The 17797-nt window shown below is 36.9% G+C and overlaps 1 protein-coding gene across 1 annotated transcript in view; it reads right to left on the bottom strand.

Moving 5' to 3' along the window:
* Positions 1 to 17797, bottom strand: part of LOC140241216 (rab GTPase-activating protein 1-like) — a 76915-nt gene that overhangs the window by 42236 nt on the left and 16882 nt on the right. The window lies entirely within an intron of this gene.

Below are 17797 nucleotides of genomic sequence, written 5' to 3'. Positions count from 1 at the left end.
GAAGACTACGTGTGATGTCACAAGTATAGAACAATGTAAAGAAAATATAAAGAATATTCAACATATATCTTAATGTTTCTCGCATATTGAAAGAGTACTTGACTTGCCTCTTTCAGAAGGCAGGGGGAATGAAATATCCCTTAACATAATGTCAGTAGCAAATCAAGGCAATGTACTTTATTATAAAAAAAAAATGAAATTTTGTGGAATTCTCTTTACATTTTCCTTATATTGTTCTACTTATGTGACATCATAACCTGGAGTAGTCTTCTCATCCAGCAGTGACTGCACAGAAACTATAGAAATTCATAACTTTTAAATGGATTGTCCAGTTTTCCTCAAACATTCACTGGCATGATCGGTTGATATTGCTGCATTCACTCAATCATTAAGGTGAACTTGTCCTTTAAGCATCTTCCTGTCACTATGAAGGCCACCTGGGTTGTGTTCATCAACAACAATTTACATTACAACCTCAGATGGAATGTATCAAAAGAAACAAGAGATGCCATTACAATCTCTGAAGAAAAGATCATTCCCCATTGAAAGCCCCTTTGATGTGTTTGTTTGTGAAGGCTTTTATATTTGAGCATGATATCACATTGACAGATATTGAGGAGCTTTTCCTGTTTTGAGTGCTGAACTTGGTGGTGGTTTGACATGGTATTTGACATATAATGTACTCTGCTGTAAATTGCCTTGATGAGATAATGCCTTTGTCAGGGACTGGTAGGCTAATGCAAGAAAGGGACTTGATGGATTACTAGCAAGTGCATTGCCACAAAGTACATATCATTGTCTGAGAACCAGAAGGGCACTATTGCATTCTAAGATTTTAGCATATATAAAATCGAAACAATCGCTTTTCATGAAATAAAAAGTTTATGTTTGAAATCAAGAGTGGGTAGATTTATTAGCATTGTTCCAAATATAGGGTAAAATAGCACCCCTATGGTTTTAATGTGCAACATTTTACTGAAAATGAAAATAATTTGAAATTGACACCATAATGTAGAAGAGATCGAGCTGTGTAACATTATACCAATACCTAAATACCCCCCATTGTGATAAAGCCCTGTTCTGGTTCTCAGCCGACGATATGTGGGAGCTTTGCTTGTATGCAAAACCATCAACAACATGAAGACGCAAATAATCAGTGTCTGATGTTTTAGGCTGAAGGAACAATGATGTCGATGTCCTGCACAAATTTATCGAATATTATCTTTTTGCCTGTATTTGAAACATTGTACATAACCATGTTTGTGTAAACAGTCAAACAGTCATGTGAGATTTGCAGTGTATAGTATTATGTATTCACACAATACTTTATCGATGCAGTATATATATTAATGAAAGAAATGTAATACAGATTTTGATAGACATATTAAAATTATTGATGTGCTGAAATCGAGTGAATATACTTGAGTTATATCTGTCTTCATTTGTAGATGATGTACGTGTTGTACAGAGATTAGATAATGGAAACTGTAGCCCCGGCAGACACTGCAAAATTATGCATAATTTCTCTCCCCTGTATTTTGCTTCGTGCAGTCTGGACAGTCTGATCGCAAACTTCTTGAAAACTTTCAAGCAAAACTTCCTGCTTACTTTTGGGAAGTTTTTCACTTCTCGAAAAGTCCATGTCATGTGCACAGTCTTGTTTAGTGTGGCCACGCACGGTTGAAAATATGTACGAGAAGTCTGTCACATAATTAGATCCATATCATGTAGTTTACTCACATTATTTTGCTTGCTGTTGTGTGTTTGAACTTTTGATATTCAAAGAGGGCATGCAGTTTTTGCCCATGTGGAATACAGTGAAACCCCGTTATAACGAGGTCCGTGGGACCGTCGATATTGTCTCGTTATAATCGGTTCCTCGTTATAACCGTACGCACTAAAAACAAAGAAAAACATAAGCATGGAATCACATACCAATCAATCAAACTTATGAGCAGTCTTTGCATTGTTATCACACAAGTAAATGGATCATTATTATTGAGAAAGAATATAAAGGAATCATTTCTGAGTTGATACCAAAAGAATTAAACTAGAAATGTCCCTACAGCGACTGGTTATACCCCCGCCAAACAACATTTCATAAGCTTTGGTCAAAAAACTGAGGAAGTAGTTAAATCCGCAAGATCTTTCCTTGATCTTCTGCCATCAATATGCCGTTACCATGGCAACGTACTTTCGGGTACTGTCGAAAAATGCGTCTTGCACATCTACAACCAAAGGCACACATCTGTACCAAGTTTCATGGAAATTGGGCAAAAACTGAGGAAGTAGTTTGCAACACAAAATTTTCCATCATTTTGGCTCATGATATGTGAGCTGTTACCATGGCAACATACTTTTTGCCACTGTCAAGAAATGTGTCATGCTGACCTATATCCTAAGACAAACATTCAATATGAATTCCATGAGAATTGGAAGAACACTGATGAAGCAGTTTTGCCATGAAGCATTTTGCCCTATATTTTACCAATAACATGCCGTTACCATGGCAACGCACTTTTTGCTACTGCGGAAATATGTGTCTTGCACATTAACATATTCAGATGAACATCTGTACCTAATTTCATAAAAATTGATCAAAAACTGTGGGAGGAGTTCGCGACGCAAGATTTGTACCCATTTTTGCCCATAATATGCCGTTACCATGGCAACGTATTTTTGGGTACTGTCAAAAAATACGTCTTGCACATCTACAACCCAAGGCACACATCTGTGCCAAGTTTTATGGGAATCGGTTGAAAACTGAGGAAGTAGTTCGCGACGCAAGATTTGCAACGGACCGACCGCCCGACCGACCGCCCAACCGCCCGACCGCTCGACCGACCGCCCGACCGTCCGCTGATTCCTATATACCCCCTTCAAACTTCGTTTGGCGGGGGTATAAAAATAAGAAGGGGTTGAAAACGCGTTCTTTGTTTTTCTTCCGAAAAATCTCTTCGCGAGTGTTGTGCATGCGTTCTTGAAAGTGCACGGCAGGGTTGAATTTGTAATCCTTTCTAGACCTATCTCTTCCTCGAGTATTGAACCATTCTAAAAGAATGAAAATATCGTTTGTGAAACACAGTATAAAATATTAAGAAACAAAATCACATTAGGCCCGTTCACACACAAGGGAAAAAGTGCGATTTAAAAATCGATTTCCTTATCGCGATCAAAATTTCGAAATTTTTTCCAGTGTGGACAGAAAAATCTCACTATTTACCGCGATCCTTATCGCGATCCAACTCGCACTATTAGTGCGATTTTTCAGAATAATCACGATTATTTTGCCAAGCGTCATGTGTGTGAGCGCGATCGAGATTCGGAAATCGGTATTTTTTATCCCATCGTTCGTAGCGCGTGCGAAACTCTATTGGGATTGCGGGGTCAGTCTTCGGTCATGCACGTTTCGCGCATGCGCAATTTGGCCACTGGTCGTTCTTTCCTTGCTGCGAAGTGCGATTTTTCCCTGTGTATGAACGGTCGGAAAAAAAATCGAAATTTGGATCGCGATTGAAATTTCGATTTTCGTTGTTTGTGAACGGGCCTATTGTATTAAAAACGTTTGATGTTTGCACCAGCAGGGGTTGAAAATGCGTTTTTTACTTTTCTCCCCAAAATCTCTTTGCATTTTGCGTTCTTGAAAGGTACACGACATGGTTGTATTTGTTATCCTTTTTACGCCTATCTCTTCCTCATTATAACGGACCATTCTGAAAGAATGAAATTATTCATTTGTAAAATACAGTGTGAAATAATAATGGACATCACAATGATTTCATTATTTCTCCTGTAATCTCTTGCGTAGTGTACACATCAATGTTTCCCAACCAGCGAAACAACTGGAAGTCGGAACTAATATGGAAAGGATTATGATAAGCTGCACATGCATTCCAAAAACATATTTCTCCATGTTCTGTCACCAGTTTGTTTCACTGAATGAAACATTTTTGAATGAGTATTTTTTTTTTTCACATCACGGACTGGTTTGAGCTAATATCAAGTAGGCCGCCTACGCGTATCTCAAAAAAAAAAAATCAAATAATTATGTTCAAAGACTGAAGAACATCGGGCGGTATCCGTGTGTCTTATCGCATGGTTTATAAGAAAACATGCAAAGAACGGTACTCAGCATTTGTCACTGATAATGGAGGATAAAAGAGAGATAACGGCGGGACGACTGAGCCTAGCACATTTGTTTCCTCTTACTGCCTCAGATCATTCATTGATAGAGAGACGGCATGAGGATCGCTACAATAAAGCTCATGTGTTTATGCACATATAAGATCATGCTACACGCGCGCGCTATGTGGTCAGAATGACTCTGCAGAACGAGAAAGAGAACAGAAGGATAGCGTGAATTCGGTTTTCAATGTTTCGTCTGTCGCGTGTTTGAAAGCGGCAGGTCAAAAAATGGAACCTTGTCTTATCCGATCAAATTGCTTATGTGTTTCTTTATCATGACGCACCGAAGATGTCCTCGTTATAACCGGAATCTCATTATAACCGAACTCGTTGTAACCGATCCGTTTTACCATAAGTTTACACTCAAAGAAAATGGGACCGACGTGATTACCTCGTTAAAAGCGGTTCCTCGTTATAAGCGAACTCGCTATAACGGGGTTTCACTGTATATGCATGCTAGAAACCAAAACTACTAGAAGTTTCAAATTGTTCACAGTATGTGTAGTTTTGTTTGTAGAGTAATCATATGCTCAAACTACGGGGAAGTTAACTACGCACAGTTTCACAAAGTCTGACCAGGGCTATTCTGTCACGTATTGCACTTGAAAGAAAATATCTTAAAATGCCAAAATTTATGACTTTCCTTTTTGTATGGATTCAGCTTGACATATCAAAAATCATGGTTTAAGTTTCAAGTTTATAACATTCTTCATTCATGAATACTATCATAATGCACATCTGCACGTGCTGAGATACAATGAACAACAAAACAACTATTATCATGCACATACTTGTACACTGTATGTGTATGAACAGATAGGAGACTTTAACACAGAAGAATCACCATATCAATACTGTAAAACAATATTTTTGCTGCATGAAATTTTCGTGAATGGCAGATGACAGCCTTATTCACAGTATGAAATTTTTGTGAGTTACCTCTAACATTCAATGCATATAGTGTAGACAAAATCTTTTAGCATGCATTTTAATTTCGCGAAACTCAGCTCTCACGAAATTCACGAAATTAAAATGCACACGAACATTCCTTGTTTTGCAGTAATGAAAACGAGTCCACACAAAAGTGCAACATACCTTAGAAAACACAAACTATTCCAACAACAACAAAAATGTCTCCTTCATGGTACTACAATAGATGCCTTTAACACAATGGTGAAGAGTGGGTAAGATGCAGTCAAACACTGGTTAAACAAACAAACAAACAAACAAACAAACAAACAAACAAACTGACCATTATCATACAGTACACATGCACAGAGAGGCAGACAGAGAGAGAGAGAGAGAGAGACAGACAGACAGACAGATAGACGGGTTTGCGAATTACGAGACATTATGCAGACAAGCACTGTAGGACGGGGAACAATACCTCCAAAGACTTGACTAAAAGAAAATGAATATTGTCTTGACCATGAAATAAGTGTAAAGTTACTGGAACATGATGGAATTTGTCAGACTATGTCGCTAGGGCGGTTGCCATGACATTTCACCCAAGTCTGATCTTGAGCAAGCATCTGTCCTCTCCTTCACCCCAAATTTTGCTAAAAAACTGACTAAATCTCCATCTTTTGAGCTAGAAAGCTGCCACAACCACCCATGGTGAGCTCGAAACTTTCCCCCCTCCCCTTGCCCCACTCCCCTATATGTCTGCAGTCTTGGCGGCAGATCCGTCTCCGCGGGAACCAAGCTTACATCATCAAAAATATAAGGATGAAGAGATGGGGGAAGGGGCGAGAATTAGACCCAGCATGAGATACTGGTGACAACATTCCTCACCGTCTTGCATTGCACATGAGGCACTCATCTCACAGTCATCTCACTGTTTTAAAGGGATGGTATAGCTCTGGTTGAGATAAAAGATTCAGATTTTAACTTTTTGTGAGATAATTAGAAACCACCTATGAAATATTACTGAGCATACAATTGTAAGATGGTAATCAAAGTTTATTTGATGAAAATTGGTTTTGAAATAGTTGAGATATCAATAAACAAAGTAAAACAAAGTGGTCCTAATAAAACGTGGGTTCCACCTTTCATTAGGACCTCTTTGTTTCTGGATATCTCAGCCATTTCAAGACCAATTCCTCTTCGAATTAGAACGGTATGCTCTTTCACATTTCATAAGCGGTTTCTGAGCATCTCACAAAAAAGTAGGAAATCTGAAGCCCCGTCTCAACCAAAACCATACCATCCCTTTAAAGTGCAATGCTACATAATGTTCACATTTACTTTCATGCTGAGAATCATGGAGATTTCCCCCGAAAGGAGGATGCAACATGAGAAAGTTATGGAAATTGAAGTCTCAACTAGTTAAAGAAGATAAGTAATGCTGGTCATAACCAGATAAATGTATTTGTGTGCAAAGTAGCTGAAGTATTGATGTCTTCACATTGCTAGTCTTCCACTGACTCAAAAATATTCAAAGAATTTCTTCTTTTTTTAAATTATACAAAACGAAACTAGCATAGCAGCAAGAATGTTCTGTATCCTTTGCATAAAGTAATGGTAGTATTATGGCAGTATTGCAACACTCTGACAATAACTTTGTAGGTGGGATTTTTTGTTGTTGCAAGCCCTAAGGAGTGATTTGAGGCTGATGACATCATCATTTGTAAAATTCAATATGTGGTTACAACCAACTGAACTTTTTTTTTGTTGAAAAATTTCAGTTTCATCTCAAGCATGTACACTTTTTTATTACGTTCCATATTTATGTCCAGTTCTAGTGAATCTTGAACCATTCTATTTGCTTGATATTTCTCTAGACCTATTCACACACACACACACACACAAATATATTTTCTTAAATTGATTTTGCAACATCAGGCAAAATTGAATAATTCACGTGTGTGGACACAAAAATTTCACACACTATTATGATATGCAGTGATATGCATCATATGAAAAAAAAAAAAATATGTCCATCTTGATTTTCTTTAAAACTCTTACAATTTTAATTTGCCTCATGCAGTGTCCGTGTGAATAGCACCTGAATAAGAAAAAAAAAAAGATTTCTTTATAATATTTCATGATGCAACTCCCCATATTAAGTGTGGGGGTGTAGATGCCTCTAGTCTTGCTCTGGTTATTGTTTAGGTGTGCATACTTTAAAAGTTCTCTGCTTGAATACAGCCAAGAGAATTGCCTCTTCTTTCTTTTCTTCTCTTTTTTTTTTTTTTTTTTTTTTGCTATGTATGAAAAGTGGCAACTAAGTAGATTTCTGCATCACAATCCAAAGAGGGATAATTCCTGTGAGTGAATTGGCCTATTATCTATTTAAGTCAACCTAATGTTGGACTGACATTGGACTTTAATCATGTCATTACATTTTATTACTATAGATAGGCATAAATATACAAGCTGTTAAGCACTCATTCTAAGGGGCATTGGGATTTATTGAACAAAATATCAGAAGCATAAGCATCACACAATCTACTCAGTGTACATTAGCATACAGATAGCCACGCAATTTCACTTCACTTTTTGATTTATTATTCTATACGTTTATGTGACTCTTGACTGATCAAATTATCATCAAGCAATATCATTCAAGCAACTGCTAAATACAATAGTATTGATGGAATTGTATTCATTTTCAAGGTTTTGTAACAAATATATCTATGTATACTGCTGTTTTTATTTGTTTATCACCTGCTTACTTTCTTGTTCTTATCTTATTATTGCCATTAACATATTTTTTTTTTAAATAAATGCAGGAAAGTATCTGTAAACAAATACACAGACAGATAAACAAACAAATTTACATATTTGTTTATCTGTCAATCTTTTCATCCATCATTCTATCGACACTACTTGTAGCTTGTATACGTAATACGCGACTTGAAAGAAAACTTGCCCCAAATCAATCATATTCTTTTCAGACAAACACAGCTGACATAAAAGAAGAAGAAGAAGAAACATGAAGAAGGAAAAAAAAACTTATCAAAGAAGTATTCATACCAGCCTCTAAACACATGAGTCAGATACAACAAACACAGGTCTCCCAAGTTCAGACAAATAACCATCGCTGGACAAAGAAATAGAAGGGACCATTTTCTGTTGAACTTTCTTCGCCCTCTGCGATCTGGGATGCTGATCGGGTGTTTGGACACACTTGTGGCTATTTGATCTCCCCCAGTCTAGTCTAGCAACACCATGGATACATCATCAACAGGACTTGGCGGATTGGTGGAGGTTTGTTCCCCTGACCTACATTCAGCCATAAATAAATGGTCATGATGTCACACGATGAGACAGGTGGGGCATGAGATATTGTAATGTATATTCTTCGATAAATTCCCTGCTTAAAGGGGATGGCTAGTAACTGATCAGTGGGAATCAGTGGGAATGCTGGGGGATGATTGTTCCAATCCTTGTGGGATTAATTTAAGAGTACATTATATATCAATTGTTGTGTGAAAATTATTTGCTTCAGAATGGTCTCATATTCAAGTAATGTGCAGTTCAATGTTTCCAGGTTAGCGTGCCTGGTCAGTGACAGGGCATTAATCTGCACATTACTTGAATATGACACCGTTCTGAAGCAAATAATTTTTACACAACAGTAGATATATAATGTACTCTTAAATGAATCCCACAAGGATTGGAACAATCATCCTCCAGCATTCCCACTGATTCCCACTGATCAGTTACTAGCCATTTAAAGGAAGAATTGTCATCAGCAATGTCACTAGTACCCTGAAGTATCATCCTAACATTACAAAAATATCATCCAAAAAGTTCTTTTTGGTAAGAGATGAGATATCTACACAGTTTTTTTTTTAAATTAATTATATCTTCTCTGCATGCTCAAAATATTTTCCTATCGGCTTCAAATAAAAAAAAAAATTAAAACATGTCCCTTAAAATATTCTGAATGGAAGGAGTGATATAAAACTCAACATCTACTACAAACAACTAATGCTGCACTTATTTAATTTCATGGAGGGGAATGTGTCAATCTGTTGCAACTACTGAAATTTTGACCAAAAAAAACAAAACCCAAAAAACAACTTTTAACTACTGTAAATCAAGCAAATGCAGTCCAATGGATAGAAATAGGCAAAATTAGCATAAAAATTAGAATTTAAAAAAAAAATTACAAAAGATGGAATCAGGCAACAGGAAAGACCACTGTATGCCTGAACATAATATCACGTACCATCCCACGTGCTAGCTAAAGCTCATAAAATTGTCTTGGTTGTGGTCATGTTACCAGACCCGGATATCTCCCTTTGATTTGTGAGACTCCTCTAGTGCAATGCATGAAAATATTACAAAAAACTGACTTGACACTGAATGAACTTTATATCATTGGTTTCCTTGGTATCCAAAGGTGTAGGAAAACACTGTCCTTAACCCATTGAGGATGGGCTGATTATGCTACAACATGTAATTCCCATACACACTTGCCCAAGTATACTTGGGACTCGTCCTCAACGGGTTAAAGTGTATCTTGAAGGAGAAGGGAAGAGTACTTCCGATAGAAAAACATGAAATTGAAGATGTTTTATGACCGACAAAAATGCAAAGTGAAGTCAATACAGAGGACCAAAGGTCAGCTGACTTTATCAATGACATTGAGACTCTTGATCATAGTAATGTTTTGAGTAACTGCAGATCACTGTGAACTTCTTCTGACCTTGTATAAATAGCATCTCAGTCTTGCTCATCAAAGATAATGTTTATAATCAATGATCAACTCATCAATTACTAACGGTAGCTTCAACCACGCATAAATGTACTGAAATATATGATGAACCTTGAATTTCAGAATAAATTTATAGTATATGTATAGATGTATTGATATTGCTTGAAAATATCATGTGATTTCAAGTCATTTATAACTCGAATTCTGAGAAACATGGACAATATACCTTGTGAAGTAATGTTTGGCACTCTACTACAGAAGGACATCTACTTTTAGCTTCAAATGTCTACTCAGGTGATAGCAAATAACTGCATTTTTTTTTTACATTGTCATATATTTTGGTGGGGGAAAAAAAAATGAAATTTTTGCGCATTTCATGCAACCTGAAACTAGCGCGAACATAAAAGCACACAAATATTTTGCTTGCCATATGTTCCCCTACTTACTGTCATGATTCAGCGGAATTAAAAACACGTGAAACTCTTCTTACCCGGCGGAGCGCAAAAAATTAGTCACGCAAAAATATCCACTTTTACAGCACGCTAACATTTCATGATTCCAAAGTTGACAAAAATGGACTACAAATATTATCGTTAAGGAAAATTTCATGCTTCATATCAACTTATGGCCAGTGTTAACTTGATTATCACTTGTGAATATCAGTGTGAATATATTTCCCCTCTGTCTATCAGGGGTATATTATGGTTGCTAATTTCAATACCTCCCCTTGAGCTGTCTGCAATTGTGAAAATTAAAGGCTTTTCTTCCCCCCCCCCCCCCCAAATGAATGCATATTCATGAAATCAAGCTACACACACACACACACACACACACCCCAAAAAAAGTCTGGGAACATCAAGCTACGACTGGTTCGGGCAAGGAGGCTCGCCTACTACCTCCTTGGTTCGGGTAACACCCCATACATTGGTGGGTGACGCCAGCTAAATGGGAGACGGAGGGATGACGGCTGGTATGAGGCACGTTTGATATAGGACTCCCTCAAGGGATAGCTTGGATTAGTAGGAGCTGCTCAATATGGATGGCGGAGCTTGGTCTGCATCTGTTTTCTCCTCCATGCTGGATGGCACACCTTACTTGTTTTGATGGCAAGTCGTCTCTCATTTGGTCAAAATTCATCACCGAACGGGAGCCCCTGGGGGGTTTTCCTCACGTTCCGCCATCTCTTTAAACATGCATCCTAAACTCCGAAGTGACACATATCAAAAAGGGCTATGGTAAACACAACCTATTTGTGTTTAGGTGATCCCGAGCCCCCTAAAATCAGTGTCTGTAAGAATATTTTGCTTGAACTACCATTTCAGTGAAGAAAAAAAGAGAGATGTTTGTACATGACAGCATTCTACATGATACCGCATGCTGGATGTTAGAGGAGCTGCTAAGTGACCTAAAACTAGTTGGTATCTTGGCTGGGTAAATATTTATCCTGATGAAATCAAACACCTGTTGTTATTTGTTATTGATTTCTTTAGTGAATTATGAGCTGAAGAATGTTAATTTCTACCTGAAAAATGAAGAGTGACTACAACTGAGATCAAAATAAATCATAGAGTCAATGTCATTATTGTTGCCATAGTAGCAATTACTTTTTCCCACAAAAATAAAAAATCCCCACAAACTTATGCAATGGTACACTACATTTTTTTGTTAAATAAAAATGTACACTGTATGACAATTGAAAATGAGGATCTATTCAACTCCTTAGATGCAAGAATTGGTATGCCTGTTTTAATGTCTTCTTTGCAACATTTATTTCTGATTGTCAGGAAAGTACAAAGTGTGCTGTGTGTCTTTTAAAACAAGTGCTGCAAATTCATATCATGTGAGAGTAAGTAGCACTGTTCCGGCACGTGATCGCATCCCTGACACAAGTCGGCAAAGGAAAGGTTAAGACAAATTCTCCGCCTGATGTAGCACCTTCTGAGAAAATAAGAGCGAGCTTTGAACTCTTGACTGAAAAGGAACCCGTTGAACTTCGTGATATTATGATTTGGATCATGAACACATGTGAGGGGGTCAAAGTTCTTGGCCAAACCCATACCGACCCTGGGAGAAACAAGAAGCTGATTTGCACGTACACAAGGCTGGGTATGACCTTTCACCCCACACAGACCCCCCAAAGAAGTTGTGAATGATGTATTTTTCAGTTCCATTAAATTTGCAAACATGCTCATTTCAATCCTTCAACACCCCTGACTAAAATTTTATGTGTGTAAGAAATCCCCATAAATTCAGGTGGATTATGTAATTTCAGTCAATCATACGAGTATTTTTGATGCTCAGGGTTCTAAGATTTCCGAAAAGGGTCATGCACTACGACATAGTATTAAGATGTTTATACCTCACAACAGCTCAATCTGACATGTCCATGAATTGCATTTTGTTCTTTTTTTTTCCATTTGGACATATAGATTGATACTTTTCCTTTAAATCTGCACTTTTATCCAGAGAAAAAAGAAAAAAAAAGATAATTCATAGTCATTTTCTCTGCATCTCGAACTGATTCAAATCATCTGTTTAACAGTTAGAAAAATGCTGAAGGACAAAAACTTTAAGCTAAAACTGAAAACTACATATTAGCAGAGCCCTTACATTTCCGCACAATGCATTTGTCCTGCTTACTTTGTAGAAACAATGCAGATTAACTTTAAGACTGATTTTAGTCAGCATTCTTTATCTTCTCAGCAATCATAATATGTCTACCAGGGAAACATTTGGAAAGCGTATCTTCAATGGTGTGATTAGAGACCAATTTCTCCAGTGTCTACAGAAATAAGAGTGATTCCTGATCTTTAAAGCATTCAGACACTCTCACATTACCACCATCAGGTGCTGTGGTAAGCAAAATAAATACATAAATGAATACAAAAACCAAAAGAAGAGAATTAGGACACCACTTTCTACGAAGGCTGATCTGAGGCGTGAAAAAGTGTGCGAAGTGGAAATTTCCAAGTTTACATTTGGCTCGCAACCCAGAACGTGATGGATCTCCTAACATTACGAGCCACCTCCAAAAGTAAAGGGGTAGCGTGACAATGCACGTGAGCACTTTTATGCCGCATCAAACGGTAACAATGGCACCAAAAGTGGGGAGGATGGTTGCAAGGAAGACTCAGAAGAGAGAGAGAGAGAGTAAAAATATCAGCGATGTAAGGATCATTGAGTATCCGGTGTTTGACATCGTCATTGCCATAAAAACAGATAACTCTGTAGCAGGAACAATAAGATGAAGGGACAAATTACAGGACTGAATAAATTCTATGAATGATGGGGACGAAAAAAAAAAAGGTGATTGCAAATTACAGTGAGAGCACATTGCTTGATATTTGATTCTGTGATCAAAACAAAGGACAAAAACTAGAAACATACAAAGAATCATACCAAAGTGACAAATAATAACTCTGAAATTACCATGATACCATTGTAACTAATAGACAGAGCAATACTGTAAATGTTCTGTTAAATAGTCATAGATAAATACAATGACTCTACTCCACCTACGCTCATATCAAAAATTTTGGCTCTTCACACTCCTCTTTAGCTTTAATATGGCCAATTCTCAACTTTGTTTGTGGATTCATGAATGGACATCTCTATTGTGGTATTTTGAGCACCGTTCAGGTCATATCTAAATCTGACAATCTGTGACGATGAGTGTATGGGTGGCGGAAGCAGCTAAACTTGGTAACAATTAGCATTGATGACAGATGTAAATAAAGTACTCAAAAGGTGAACTGGATTCAGCTTAGATAAAAAGATGTGACATTTCCCATCTTACAGCCTCCTTCATCTAGGAAGAAACTAAAAAAAAAAAAAAAAAAAAAAGAATTCTATATCTTTGAGGTTTGAACACAGTGTAGCCTGTTACAAAGTGGGGGATTTATAAATTTAAATGAATAACTACTGCACAAGTAATGACAGACATTCAAAGCAAGCAGGTATAAGAGGTGATGTTTTTGATCAGATTAGAGAGGATTTTTTTCCCCATCATATAATTACTCACTCCCTCCCTGCAGCTTTTTCTCACATTTTTTTTTTTTTAATCAATGGACTATCACGTAAAGACAAGTGACATTACTGTTCACTACAATTCATTTTCCACTTCTGTAGCTAGCTCTAGGGCCATTAATGTAATCAGCGATGAAACTATTCAAAGGAAATTTCATTCTGATGTTATGTTGCTTTGTATGAAATTGGAAGAATAAGAGATGAAGATCAGTGAATCTTGAGAAAGACACATAAGCAAGTCATGAAGTTCTAATAAATGCTGTATTTTCATTTTTTTAAAAATGAAAAAAAACTCTTGTATTTTGAGTCACAAAAATGAGAGTGAGAAAGTAAAGTGTACATGTCAAAAAGGCTGGAATGTTTACTTCCATGCATAAACATTTAGGGACTCATACAGCTTTCTCCTCTTTATACAGGGAAGGGACAGAGGCTCCAGAGAGAATAAGAAAAACTAGAAATATGAATGAAACACTTCAAAAATAAGTTGTTTGCTGACTGCAGGCATGTTGAGTGCTATTCAAATATCTACTGCAGCAATATTTAGCTGGTACATGACGCAATGCCTACATTTATTCTCTCTATGGTTTTCAGACTGTCAGACCTGATTCAAAATAAAAAAGAAGAAGAAGAAGAAGAAGAAGAAGAAGAAGAAAGAGAAGAAGAAGAAGAAGAAGAAGAAGAAGAAAGAGAAGAAGAAGAAAGAGAAGAAAGAGAAGAAGAAAGAGAAGAAGAAAGAGAAGAAGAAAGAGAAGAAGAAGAAAGATATGATGGATGAACATCAAGAATACAAACTTATATCTGAAGAAAGATTTATTTATCATTGGGAATCTTGAGGAAAAAGAAACTTATTTACTGTGCTAGAAACATATAACAAACATTGTATACATGACAGGCACATCACAATGTACATTGTAGCTTTAGGGATGAATTGGGGCAATATTTTTTTTTATTATTTTTTTATCAAAATGGTCTACATAAATACAGGTCAGTGACTGGTCATAACATACACTGTAATCACATGACTAATGCAGGAGGATAAAAATTGTTATGTTGCGATCAGTGATGTCAAGTCAGTGATTGACTGCCAATGCAGCTAAAATGAATTGATTTACATTCATGTAGACCATATAATATGACAAATACTGCCTTGTCTAACATTACGATATAACAATTGACAGACCCTTGGGAGCAACATTTTCTCCTTGAGACAATATTTTCCCACAGCACTGCACGCTTTTGGACAAATATTATCTCTTGGGGAAAATATATAACTCACATGGGGATGTCAAGTATTATATTTCATCTCTAAAAAGGCAATATCTGTATCATACCCTCCACTCAAATACATACCCGTTAATGCCAATATCATAATTCATATCATACTCTCTTTTAAAGAATAGAAAAGAAGGAATGCGCTTGAAGCGGTATTACAGTTTCCTCCGACAGTACAGCAGTGTATCAGACATGAATGATGATATTATATGGTACACGGCTGTTTCTTCTCCTATTTGAGCTGCTATCACACCCAATTCTGTACATAAACAATGGAAAAATGATGAGAGGACGTTGATTGAAGAGGCGGGCACGTGTAGTAATTCGGCACTGTCTGAAACGAATTCTGACCGATATAATGCCCGATATGAAACCTTTATTCTCAGTCTACAGCAGGGTTCACCTGATATGAGGCTGAGAGGACCCTGTTTGTTTTCTCTCTTGTAGCTTAGACGGAGGCCATCTGATGGGAGGGTATTCTGGGAAAAGCAAACAGGTTTCCTGATGAAAGATTGCCAGCTCCCCTTCTCAAATCCACTTTTCTCTCACTTTTTTTTTTCTTTTTTAACCCCCCTGCACATCCCTCCCACTCATTTTTCTGACTTCACTCTGATTTTTTCCCCCCACCATCTTCCGTTCGTACTTCCTGTCAAATAACCGATCGCTCTCTTCGACTGCACTTTCATCTTGTCATCTTCTTCTGCGGCAGAATCCTTCCATTCAACTTTTTCCCCCCTCGCTCCCTCATCTTCTTCAGCTAAATATAGGCACCATTATTAATCATCCATTCTCATCACAGCATTTCAAGCAACTCTCTTAATCAATCGGTCCATTTCTATTTCTGAATATTCAGACCTTCACTCTCCCTCCCCACTCTCTACCATCTCACATTACATTTCTAATAAACACATGCATTCCGTTATTCCTCCCTAAACTTTCCTCATGCCAACTCAACTGCTCCACACTGTATTAATTATCTCCCTTTCAGGTTTTCCCCCTTCTGACTCACTTCTAAACTTGCTTTTCCTCTCCCCCCCCCCCCTCAACACTGCAGCAAGTTATCTTCAATCTATTTCACAGTGATTCTATCTTTCCTACATTGAATGATCTCCCCTCATATCTTTCGTAGTATCTCTCACTATATGTGGGTGTCTGTGCCTACGTCAGTAGGTAAGGAACTTATCATCTCAATTACTAGTTTCATACCCTCAAATGGACTGGCCTTCAAGTCGTATAAAATACACTAAAATAATTTTGGGTTTTCCTATTGATGGGGAAATTAAAGAATGCTAAGAAATGCCAGCTTGACATTCTCGATGACTAATTAGTTGTACTTGACGAGGGATAATTCCTCTACAAACTTTTTCGCCCCCTTCCATTTGGAATTTGGACATACTTTGCTTTTGATAGATTTTGATGGAGTTTATTTATTTCAGTAGAGATTTTCAAAACACACATAATATTTCTGTGTGTGTGTGTGTGTGTGTGTGTATGTGTATATGATGAAACCATATATACATGTGTACATGTAGTCTTCCTCTATTGACCTCTGAATTAAAGTTGAGTAGAACCCTCCCCCCCCCAAAAAAAAAAAAAAAAAATACAATAAAAAATGCAGGATTGGAGTAAAGCAAGTCACTTTACACTGAGGTACAAAATCTTTTGAAACATAAAATCATATCTTTATCACATACTTCCATGTGATATCATTTATAAGTGTGAGATCAGCGTAAGACACGTAGTGCCCTCTATCTGTAAGGTGAACACACATACACACAAAAAAAAAGGTGCAGAAGAATTGGCAAAAACTGGTCACAAGATGGCTCACATCCATCCAATTAAACTGCACTCATGAATTCAGCACAGCTGATTGTAAAAAATAAATTGTAAAGAACACTTTTTTATGGCTTTCATTTTGAGTGTGATGTGTGTGTGTGTGTGAGTGTGTGTGTGTGTAAAGCCCTATAACTTGACATCAACTTTATTTCAAGCTAACTAAAATCAAATATTTCTTAAACAATCACGTTCTTCTCAAGGACACATGAATAATGCTACTCATAACTGCACTCTGGAAAAGGCAGATAATGATGTCTTTTTTTCATAGAAAAGATAGTGAAGTTACAACAACATATATAAAAAATGAACCAAGCTAATCTTATTTTTTTTTTCATCATTGTCCCAATATGCCTTTCTCCAATTTTGTAGGGATCCTGAAATTTCATTGAGTGCCATCATTTACAGATAAAACCCCCAATGTTTTTATGATAACTTTTGTTTCAATGATATGTAACATACATAGCGCTGTGGTCTCATATGGTACAGAGTAATAAATTATTACCCTGGTAATTGCAGAGCCCCATAAAAGTTCTAGAAGCAAATAACATTTCACAAACAACCAGCCTGATTTTGATCTTTTCACTTGGTCAATGTACAATTTCTGACGTTGCCAAACACAATAACGACCAAAATCTAAAAAACACTGTTTAAATGCACCAACACACACACACACACCAGCATGCATATATACAAGTGGTATACATTTCACATGACATAAAATATGTATAAATCTAGATTTTACTTGCACAGCTTCTTCTTTTATATCTTTAAAAGAAAACTGAATTTTGATGCACCTTTAACCACATTTTG

Source organism: Diadema setosum, chromosome 17, assembly GCF_964275005.1.
Source record: "Diadema setosum chromosome 17, eeDiaSeto1, whole genome shotgun sequence".
Classification (NCBI taxonomy): domain Eukaryota; kingdom Metazoa; phylum Echinodermata; class Echinoidea; order Diadematoida; family Diadematidae; genus Diadema; species Diadema setosum.
The sequence above is the reverse complement of the archived record's forward strand: the minus strand, read 5'-3'. Positions and strand labels throughout refer to the sequence as shown.